General features: G+C 35.9%; 1 pseudogene; it reads right to left on the minus strand.

Annotated features, from left to right (window-relative positions):
* Nucleotides 1–744: 744 nt before the first annotated feature.
* Nucleotides 745–2,595, minus strand: LOC148942447 (uncharacterized; annotated as a pseudogene).
* Between the last annotated feature and the right edge of the window lie 9,802 nt (nucleotides 2,596–12,397).

The following is a 12,397-nucleotide window of genomic DNA, read 5'->3' on the forward strand; positions in this document are numbered from 1 at the left end:
AAAAAGAATAGGGTGCACAAGGGGATGAAGACCATCAACAAGATCATTAATATAAATTAAAAACAAAAGAGGTCCAAGCACAGAGCCCTGTGGGACACCTTTCACAATAGGCAAGGAAGAGGAGGAAGAAATACCATTAACCGAAACCTACTGAGATCTCCCTGAGAGGTAAGACCTAAACCATTCAAGTGGGACTCCATGCACTCCAAATGAAGATAATTTAGACAAAAGAACAGAGTGAACGACCATATCAAATGCCTTTGAAAAGTCAAGAAATAGACCCAAAACACACAAGCCCTTGTAAAGATTAACACGCACAAACTCTGTTGCATCTGAAAGTGCATGCAAGGTAGAGAAACTGGGACGAAAGCCATACTGATGGTTAGTTATGAGAGAATTACCTGCAGTCGTATTAGTACTAAATACAAATGAAGAGAGTCTACAATACACTACTTTTTCAACAACCTTAGAAATTACAGGAAGGAGAGAAATAGGTCTATAGTTTGAAATTAGAGATGAATCACCTTTTTTAAACAAAGGTACAACGTTAGCAACCTTAAATAAATGAGGAAAAACACCAGAAGAAAGAGAGAGGTTAGTTATGTGTGAGATTGGGTTAGAAACAAACTGACCAATTTTTTTAAGAACAATACAGCTCAAACCAAAACCATCAACTGAACGGCTACTTGAAAGCTGAGAAATAATACTAGAAATTTCGGTGTCACTGCTTGGAAAAAGGAAAAATTACTTTTCTGCAAAGGGAAAACTACTTATTCTGCTGTAGGGTGGACTAGAAACGGAAGGAAGTAAGGTGTAATACGAATTGAAGGTTCTTGCTGAAGAATTTTTCTCCACAGAAGATCCATCAGCTTTTCTGTACTGACAAGGGGGGGACTGTTCGAGTTTCTTGCGCGAAAGATCTTCATGAACTACAGTCCAAACCTTTCGCAAATTCCCCTTACACTCATCAATTCGACGCGAAAAATATAGCTTTTTGGCTGCACGCACTGAAAAAGTAAGCACATTTTTATAAAGTTTTTACTTCAAAAGATCATCCTGTGTCTTACTTTTACATGCAGCCTTAAACAGAGACGCCTTCATATGTGTAGCATTGATCAGACCTCTAGACATCCATGGACATTTAGGTATGGAATTCCTTGGCCTCTTTCTAAGAGGAAAATGCTTATCCAACAGAGCTCCCATGCAACACAAAAATAAACTCGTAGCAAAATCAACATCATTAGCTTCAAGAACTCTAGACCAATCATTGCTCTGAAGACTATGTATTAAATTAGAAATTTCTTTATCTGTGGAAGTTCTAAAAGAAGACTCACCCTGCTCATCCGCAACAATCTCAGTTTGAGGCACAAAAAGTGAAACATAAATAGGGAAGTGATCAGAAAGATCAGCGAAAACAAGACCAGAAGTAAACTTCGAAGAATGAGAAATGAAAATATTGTCTATTAAAGTTGCAGAATTTCTAGTAGGGTCAACACGAGAAGGAAAAAAAATTGAAGGAAGTAGACAAGCAGAAGAAAGCACATCAAAGAGATGGTCACATTCATCACATGATCCAATATTTAACATATTACAATTAAAATCTCCCAAAACACAAATACGTTTTTTAGAGAAAGACCCCACACAAGAAAGTTGATCAAGCAAATCACAGAACAAATGTGTTGGAAAAGTAGGGGACTTATAAAACAAACAAACAGTGTCACATGCAAACTGGCTTTTCAGATCAATAACAAGAGAATAAACTGTCCTATTATTTGACACTACTGATGTAAACAAGGATTCAAGGTCAGACCTTCTTCTAAACTCAATATCAGACTTTATAAATAAAGAAATACCTCCTGAGCACTTTGTTACCATTCTGGGGATATGGACAGCAACATAACCATGAATATCATAGGCTGTAAAATTTTCACCATCAGATAACAATGTTTCTGTTAAACCAATTACATCAAAAGGGCAAGACTTATCAGACCACAAATACGATTTCAGACTATCCCATTTATCTCTTATCCCACGCACATTCAAACAAAATACATTAAAGCTACTATTTAAAGACAGTGAGGGTATAATTTTATCCCAATAATCAATGGTAGTGTGATAATTACAGCTAGAATTAACCATAGATTCAAGGAGAGGGTCAAGCGTGTGAGTCTCTTGTTTACCAGCCCTAATTTGTTGATCAAATATAACCGAATTAATAATATAAGAATTCAAAAGAAAAGAGAAATCACCCATAATTATCACAAATAATAAATATACACATAGAAATATAAGTGGGATGGCACAAACAATCCAAAGTATTGGACCAAAGTATAATGTGACACCAGTTGCTATTACATGAGCTGCAAGTGTGCTGGACTGACAAAAAAATAATAGAAGTTAGGCTACATGAAGGTGAGAGGATCACAAAAAGCATAATGAGATATCAGTAAAATGAAAGTAGAATCAAAGTATTGGCCCAATTTATGATGTGGGACCAGAAAACTATGTAAGCTGTAACTGACATGAGAAAGAAAGAAAAAAAAAATATAATAGTAGTCAGCCTACCTGAAGGTGATAGGATCACAGACAAATATAAATGAATATCAATGGAATGACACATATTATTCCAAATATTAGCCCAGAGTATACTATGGGTAGTAAAAAATTATGAGAGCTGCATATATACTGACATGACAAAAATTTGATAGAATTGAGGGTACACAAGGGTGATAGCATCAAAAAATAAGATAAAGAAATATCAATGAGATGGCATATATTATTCAAAATAATGACCAAAAATATAATATGGGACCAGTCAAAATTATGCAAGTTGCATGTGTGCTGACATGAAAAAAATATGATAGAATTCAGGTTACAGGAAGGTGATAGGATCACTAACCCAGATAAGGAAATAATAGCGGCATGGCACATATTCATCAAAATATTGGCCCCAAGTATAATGTGGAACCAGTCAAAATTATATGAGCTGCAATTATGCTGAAATGACAAAAATATGAAGAAAATCAGCCTGCATAAAGGTGATAGGATCACAAACAAACATAAAAAATAAATAAATAAATAAATAACAGTGGGGTAACATATATGATTCATAATATTTGCCCAAAATGCAATATAGGACCAGTGAAAATTATATGAGCTGCAAATGTGCTGACATGACAAAAACATTATAGAAGCCAAGCTACATGATGGTGAATGGATCATAAACAAACATAAAGAAAAATCAGTGGGAAGGCACATATTATTATAAGTATTAGCACAAACTATAATTTGTGACCAGTTGATATTATGGGGGTTACAAGTGTAATGACACAACAAGAATATAATGTAAATCAGACAACGTGAAGGTGACAGAATCACAAACAAACATGAAGAAATATTAGTGGGAAGGGACATATCGTCCAAACTATTGGCACAAAGTGTAATATGGTACCAGTCTAAATTATGTGAGGACAGTAAAGAATAATAGAGGAATATTTTAAGAACAGCAAGTAAATCCCTACAGAAACAATGCAATATACTATAAGAAAATAAATCTAAATCCATCACTTTAATTTATCTGCATTTGCAGCACATAAATCAATTTCACTCTGATTATTAAACTTAACCGCTCTTCCAGATTGGGTTTTATACAGAATATCACCTTTACTGGACCAAACATTACGTAAGCCAAGCTTTGACTTGGCATATGAAAGAAGTTGTAAGCGTGATTTTGTAAGCGTCTCAGAAAATAGAATCCCTTATCATTTCAAATCCTTCTTTTGTCTGAGAAGCAGTTGACGAACTCGTAAGTTGCAAAATTCTACAACTATGGGTCTGGGTTTTGCAGATGGTTTGCCAATTCTTTTGGCTGATACAACATCAGACTGAATAATTGGTATGCCAGGAAATTTTCCAGCACATAGTGACAGGAATTGACTTTCAGTGTTTTCAATGGAGGTCTCCTCTTTCACCCCAAAGACAATAATTTGGTTGCTCAAAGCCTGCTGTTCAAAACGGTCATTTAATCTTGCCAGGTTAGACTGGATAGACTGGAAAGAGTTTTTAAGCTCTATCATGGATGACTCTAAAGTAGCCAATGTAGATTCAGCAGAAAAAATGCGTCTGTTATAGATTACAAGAGTCTTTTCCACTAGATTACGAAGAACTAGGTTGAGGCCAGCATTCACCTCCTGCTTGATTGTATCCAGCTTATGTGAAGAGATAGTGACATTATGTTGCATGAATGTCTGTTCCTCTTTCATTTTAACCACTACCTCATCTATCTGGGAAGAGATCTTAGCCAATATAAGGTCATCAAGTAACCCTTTCACTGAAGATTTAAGATTGTCAGGTTGTAGTGAATCTGCTAACATTTTATGTTTGATTTTTATGCTATTTATATGGTTAGTGAGCATGAGTAGTTGCTCTGAAACAGATTCTTATCCAGAGAATTGGATTGAGCTGTCAGACCTTAGCTCACGAGTTGGCTTGAGTTGACTGTTCATTTCGTATCTGAAGTAAACAACAAAACAGGACCAGGAATAAGCAGTGGTATAAGATAGTTTGGGTATAAGGCAGGATGTAGTCCACAATGAAGTAACAAATTTCAAATACGAAAGCAGGAGATTGTGAAATTTGAAGAATAGAAAGCAATCAGCAAAAAACATCAAGCATCAACAGTAGCAGTGGCATAAACCCAAGGATTGGTTACTGTAGTCAAATTACAAGTTAAAATTGGTATAGGTCTCACCTGTTGAGTCCCCTCTTACACCCCAGGGGTGGGGGCTGCTATGTGTGCCTGCCTTTACCCACTGGTAGGCAGGAAGAACCTGTACTTCAGGACGCTTAAAGTGTTGCTGGTTATGTCAGAAAACCTCAAATTCTGATCTGATCTGATACCCACGTCTTTTCAATTTTCAAATTTTTTCGCCAAAAAAAAAAGATTAAGGGTTAAGACTAAGTTTTGCAATGATGGACCATTTTCCTAAGAAAAGACAATTCCACCTGGAATTAGCTCTTTGGACCCCAAACTTTTTATAATACACGGTTCTTTGCATATATTACAGTAAGGATTTTTCACCTTTTATTTTTTATTTGTCGTGTTTTTTTAACTAATTTTTTCTGTATTATTAATATTGTTTGTAAATTTGTTTGAATTATTAAAACTTTTATTTACAAAGGTTGTGTTTCTAAGATTTATTTTTTAGCAGGACTAAGGAGTTTACATAATTTAGGCATGCATTTCCCTTTTATCGCTATAAATACATTTAGCGTAATTTTGTCTAAAAATAAATATTCCCTGTATTCGTGTTTTGCAACATCGATTTTACATCTGGCCAGGAGAAGACAGCTAGAAACAGGGCTCCCGGAGGAATCTTGCCAATGCTAGAACATTAAATCAATACAAACCTATATTGTGACTTCTATTTTTTCGAGTAATCGATAAAAATGACGCCTGCTAGGGAACACCTGGGATTGTCATGGAATAGACACAGGCGTGTCTTAAGACGGCACGAGAATGTGTTATTTCTTGAAAGTATTTCCCTATCACAGAATTTTGGGAATGGTTTGTTAGTCCTCTTGCTTGGAGTGTTTTCCCACTGGAAGAAAATAAACCTTTCAAGTCCCAGCAAGGACAAAGAACTAAAGAATAAAAATAGAAATGCTTTGTACATTTCGATAAAAAAAAATGCCAAAAAAAGTATTATGCGAAAGCGACCCGCGCCATCATTACATAAAAGTGTGTGCCGACCTTACATAAAGTGTGAACCACCATTAAGTTAAAAGAAAGAAAAAACGCTTTGACTATTTCGGTCAAAAATAAAATGCCAAAAAGGTATTATGTGACAGTGATGGTTGCGCTGTCAAAATTCGACCTTATATAAGGCGTGTACACTGTCGATAAGTTACATGCGGGTGTTTCCCCATGGGTCCTGACGTTAGTTTATATAAAATTATTTGATCCATATTAGACCTGGCTATTTAAGAGGGGGTGTGTCGTGTGACGTCATTGGAGTCCAGAGGGGTGTGTCATGGGAGTCTTGCCAACTGTGTTCCCTTTAATAGAACCGGTGACTGGAATTGATAAAAAATGGGCGAGGATGTGTGTCGTGACGTCAGAGGGCGTATTGTAGAAATTCTATGTTTATTTTCCTGTGGACCTATTTAAACGCGCGAGGGTGTGCCGTGACGTCAAAGTCCGGGAATCTTGCCAGCTGACCGCTAGAAACAGGTGCGAGGGAATAGCAGCTCCACATTTAATAGGCCGGTAGAAATCCCATGTTAATCTGCTATTGGGCTGGTAAAAATCTGCTATTTGGCCAGTAGAAAGCAGACTGGGGATACTATTAACTGCAATGAATCACGACATCAATAGATATAATAATAATAATAATAATAAATGGATAACACTAGTAGTGACCTATCTTCAGTTTCTTTGACATACCTTCTCCAGATATCTATGACATGTCCTCCCTTTTCTCATTGAGGTTCTATGACATGCCCTCTCCGGATTTTAAATACATTTGTTGGTTACGTTTGTTGGTTATGGTTGCTGGATGTGACTGTTGGTTTTGGATATAGTTGTTGGATATGATTGTTGGTTATGATTGTTGGTTACGTTTGTTGGTTATGTTTGTTTGTTATGTTTTTTGGTTGTTGGTTATGTTTGTTGTTTATGTTTGTTGGCTGTTGGTTATGTTTGTTGGTTGCTGGTTATGTTTGTTGGTTAGATTTTTTGGTCATGATTGATGGTTGTTGGTTATGTTTGTTGGTTGTTGGTTATGTTTGGTGGTTTTGGTCGCTGGTTATGATTGATGGTTGCTGTTTATGATTGTCAGTTATGTTTGTTGCTCATGGTTGTTAGTTATGATTGTCAGTTTTGGATATTATTGTTAGCTATGGTTGTTGGTTATGGAAATGGTTGTTGGATGTGATTGTTGGTTTGAATATGTTTGATAATAAATGGATTTACTATCCAATGTGCAATGCCACCCCTGTTTCTATTCCCCATCTTGTTTTTCTATTAAAAACCCTAGACGGCCATTTTGTAAAAAATCATGTCTAAACATTTTCCCAGGTGGTAGACCCCCCCCCCCATCTTGTTTTTCCCATATAGGAGTCTATACGGTCATTATGGAATATTTTTCCGTATTTTCTATTAGCCCTTGTAGGAGTCTAGGCGGACTCCCTGGAATATGTGCAAGTGGCAGACTTTCCAGGTGTTTCTGTATGATTAATTGGAACATGGTTGAGATAATAGACAAGTGGTAATAATAGGAAATTAACATGGGATTCTAAAGGGTCAGATAGGGAGTCTGTGGAGCTACCAACCCCTAAAGCCGTCACACCTATGCAAAACGGTCGCCAGTTCTATGAAAGAAAACACAGTAGGCAAGACTTCCGTGACGCACCCCTCTGGACTCCAATGACGTCGCAACGCACCCCGTGTCAAACGGTCAGGTGTTACTTCCATGAAACACCCCTCTTGACTCCAATTGATGTCTGGGAATATTTTTTTCCTTATTAGAGCTGTAATAATAGTGCTGAGGATGACAGTGCCCTTCTTTATGCAGATAGTTTTCTTTTATTTAACATAAAAGATTACATTCAAATTTCTAACGGCAAAAATGTAAAGACATGGGGAGGGAGGAGATTGCGAGCCAACGCACCCCGTGTCAAATGGTCAGGTGTAACATGCTCGACACAATTTTATGTAACCTTGCAACATTAACCCATGGGTGAATCCCCGCCAGTAGCTTAACGACAGCACACACCGTATATGATCTTACCTAATGATTGCGCAACCATCACTGTCACGTAATACTTTTCTTAGCATTTCATTTCTTGACCAAAACTTTCAAAGCTTTTTTTCTTTTTTTAACTTAATTACGGCACACATTTTACGTAAGGTCAGCGTCTCTTACGCAATGACGGTGTATCCATCACTGTCACTTAATACCTCTTTTGGTATTTCATTTTTCGCCCGAAACGCTCAACACAGTTTTTCTTTATCCTCGTTAGGATTCGAAAGGTCATTCTCATCAAATGGAAGAGCATCTGAATTTATCAAAGAGGAAAAAAATTCAAAGTTTGATTCAGAATTTTTCCTAAGAAGAGAGAAAAAAATTACAGTTCAGTTCTGAGTTTTCCTAAAAAGGAAGAAGTTTTACTTAAGTTCAGAATTTTCTCAAAGAAGAGAAAAAAGTTCAAGTTCTCTTCTGAATTTTCTCAAGGAAGATAACAAAAAGTTATGTTTAGATTCCAAATGTTTTCAAAAGAATAGAAATAGTTCCAGTTCAATTCCGAATTTTTTCAGTGAAGAGAAAGAAGTCCCACTTCATTTCTGAATTTTCGGTAGAAGGTAGAAAGTTTTGGTAAAATGTTATATTTTGATTCTGAGTTTTTTTCCAAAGAAAAAAAATGTTGAACTTCAACTCTGAATTTTTCGTAGACGACAGAAAAAGCTACATTTCAGATCTGAGTTTTCCTAAGAAGAGATTAAATGTTAAACTTCCCTTCTGAATTTTCGGTAGAAGATTGAAAAACTTATACTTCGACTCTGAATGTTTCCCGAAGAAGGGAAAAAAGTTATCCTTCAGTTGTGAGTTTTCCTAAAGAAGAAAGAGTTCCACTTTAAATCTGAGTTTTCTCAAAGAAGATTTGTGCTGAATTTTTCAAAGAAGAAAAAAAAGTACAAGTTATCTTCTAGATTTTTCCATGCAAGTAAAAAAATTCTAAGGTTCGATTCTGATTTTTTCCAGAGAAGAGGAAAAATACTAAACTTCAATTCTGAATTTTCCATAAAAGAGAAAAACATGAGTTTTGAGTTCCCTCAAAGAAAAAAAAGTTCCAATTAAGTTCTAAAAAGTTTAAGTTCTCTTCTGGATTTTTTCATGGGAGTGAAAAAATGTTAAGGTTTGATTCTGAATTTTATACAGAGAAGATGAAAAATGTTAAACTTCAATTCTAAATTTTCCATAGAACAGAAAAAATGTTACACATCAGTTCTGAGTTCCCTCAAAGAAGAAAAACGTTCCACTTAAGTTCTGAATTTCCTCAAAGAAGAGAAGAAAAGTTCAAGTTCTCTTCTAAATTTTTCCAGAGAAGAGAAAAATGTTACACTTCAGTTCTGAATTTTTTAAAGGAAGAGAAAAAGAAATACTCCGGTTCTATGATTTAAAAACGAACAAAAAAAGTTCCACTTCTGTTCTCAATTTTTCAATGAAGAAAAAATTCAACTTCTCTTTTGGATTTTTCCAAGGAATGAGAAAATGCTGCACTTTAGTTGGGAATTTCTCAATGAAGAGTAAAAATGTCCAAGTTCTCTTCTGAATTTTATCAAGGAAGAGAAATAAGTTATAGTTCAATTCTAAAGCTTTCTAGAGAAAAGAAATATTTCAAGTTCAATTCTGAATTTCCTCAAGGAAGAAAAAGAAGTCATACTTAATTTCTGAATTTTCCCAGTAAAGAAAAAGAAGTCTCACTTCACTTTTGAACTTTGGGAAGAAGATGAAAAAAGTTATATTTTGATTCTGAATTTTCCTAAGAGAGAAAGCTCCACTTGAGTTCCAAATTTTCTAAAAGAAGAGAAGAGAAGTAAAAGTTATCTTCTAAATTTTTCCATGGAATAGAAATGTTAAACTTCCATTATGAATTTTTTCCAAAGAAGAGAAAGATGTTAAACTTTGATTATGAATCTTCTCAAAGAAGAGAAAAAGATCAAGTTCTGTTCAGGATTTTTTTGAAAAAGAGAATAGTTACAGCTTCGATTACAGCACATCAAAGAACCTTTGTGTTGAGATTTCACGCACCTATCAATAAGAAATGTAGAGTTTGTTGCTTTTACAATGAAAATGTGTAAATAATTTTAAACTCGATGTGGTAAGATTGGTGAATGTGTGATAGTAGTCAAACAACCTCACAATTTCGTGAAGAGTCAGGGGGAAAATCGTAGAAAATCTTTTTTATTCACTATATAAGTGAAAATCATCGACAATTTTGGCTGTAATCTAAGTTTTGTATTATATTGAAGAATATTTGATTTTTGAAAAGGGGAAAACACTACCAGAGTCTGCGAGTAGCTTTCATCAAAGTTGCAGCATCAAAAATAGTACATCCAAGAACTTTATTGTTCAGGTTTCATGCATCTATCCACAAGAAATGTAGAATTTGTTGCTTTTTAAATGAAAATATGTAAAAAAGGAATAATGTCACGGTGATGCGGTTTGACATGGTGTATCACGTAGGGTTGGCCTACGAAAACTTGAATCAATGGGTTGAAGTATGATTTTTGACAAGAAATGTCTGAAAAATGTTTCGTAGGTGATAATGTGACGTCAGAGTGTGCCATAGAGCATTAAAGTTTAGGCATTGTGGCATGAATTTCTTGGAGTATCACACTCTAGCAATGAAATGCCGTGTTGGGATGTTCAAGTAAAAAAAATGTTTAGTTTAGATTCATGAGGTTATTTTTGGTGGGAAAAGTTGAAAATATCCTAGAGGGTGATGAGTGGGTGGTGCCACGTGGATGCTGGTGGGGCAGGCGCATAAAGCTCTGATGGTGTGGAGTGTTTTTTGGAGCATTATGATTGGCTTGGCTAGCAAAAAAAAAAATTGAATCATCGGATTGAAGCATAATTTTTAACAAGAAATGTCTGAAAACTGTCTTAGGAATGATGAAGGGGATGTCAAAGGGTGTCACAGAGTAGTATTAGTGAGGCACTTTGGCGTGAATTAGTTGGAGTACATATTCTAGCAGTAAAATGTCGAGTTCGTGCTGTTAAAAAAAAACAGTGTTTAATTTATATTCACTAACTTATTTTCGGAGTGAAACGGTTAAAAAACGTCCTACGGGGTTGATGAGGGGTGGTGCCACGTATATGACGGATAGGGAGGTGTGTAATGCCACGGTGGTGTGAATTGACAAGGTGTATTACGTAAGGATGGGCTGGGAAAACTTGAATCACCGGATTGAAGCATAATTTTTAAAAGATATGTCTGAAAAAAGTCTTAGGAATGATGAAGAGGATGTCAGAGCAATCAAACGCCGACTTCCCGCTGTTCCAGAATAAAAAAAGTGTGTAATTTAGATTCACTAGCTTATTTTTGGAGTGAAACGCTAGAAAAATGTCCTGAGGGATGAGGAATGGTGCAACGTGGATGACGGATGTGGAGGTGTGTAATGCCATGATGGTGTGAATTGACAAGATTTATTACGTAGTAATGGGTTGGAATAACTTGAATCACCGGATTGAAGCATAATTTTTAACAAGAAATGTCTGAAAAAACGTCTTAGGAATGATGAAGGGGATGTCAAACGGTGTCACAGAGCGGTAATAGTTTGATAATACGGTCTGAATCGCCATGAGAGCATCATGTTGAGGATGAATTGCTAAAACATAAATCAATGGATTTAGAAGCATATTTTTACTATGAAAATATCTGTAAATGCATTTGAAACATTGAGCGTGCCTGACGGTACCGTATGCCATCCATAGTTTGTCAAGCTGGCATGCATTGCCTTGGACTAGCACACTACAGAGCTTAAAAGATAAGGTGGGAGGTGTTAAAAGGATTTTTTTTAGGAGAGAGGGACTGAAATCTAACTTCCCAGTCTAAGAAACGATGCAGTTTCGTTAAAAAGCTCTTAATATAGCATAAAATTAACTCTAATATCAACGCGCCTTCTAGAAATGGTTGCTAGGGGGAGGGTGGGGCGTATTGTCACGATGGCGTGAAATATTCATAGTCTTGGCTAAAAGTAAACGGGGCATTTTCCTTAAAAGCTCTTAATATGGTTTAAATTTAACTCTAATATCAACGCGCTTTCTAGAAATTATTGCTAGGGGTAGGGTGGGGCGTATTGTCACGATGGCGTGAAATATTCATAGTCTTGGCTAAAAGTAAACGGGGCATTTTCCTTAAAAGCTCTTGATATGGCTTAAATTTAACTCTAATATCAACGCGCTCTCTGGAAATGATTGATAGGGAGGGTTGGGGCGTTTTGCCACTTTCGTTAAAAAGTTCGTAATAGGGCTTAAATTTGTCTCTAATAACAGCTATATCCCCTAATATTGCATTCTAGGACCCCCGACTTTCTATAATATATGGTTCTTTTTTTGCATATATTACGATAATGCTTTTTTTCACCTTTTACTTTTTGTTTGTTGTGTTTTTTAACTGCTTTCGTCATTGTTTTAATATTGTTGTAAATTTGTATGATATTGGTCCACACTGTAGTTATAGTGTGGTACTGTTGTGTGAATTGCCTGGAGTAACACGCTCTAGGAAAGAAATGCTGGCTTCTCGCTGTTCAAAAATATATTGTTTATTTTAGATTCATTAGCTTATTATCGTCGCGAAACGGTCGGAGATGTCTTAGGAGGATGATGAGGGG

The sequence above is a fragment of the Artemia sp. Qi Xiang Cuo genome, chromosome 17 (assembly GCF_049724085.1).
Source record: "Artemia sp. Qi Xiang Cuo chromosome 17, ASM4972408v1, whole genome shotgun sequence".
Classification (NCBI taxonomy): Eukaryota; Metazoa; Arthropoda; class Branchiopoda; order Anostraca; family Artemiidae; genus Artemia; species Artemia sp. Qi Xiang Cuo.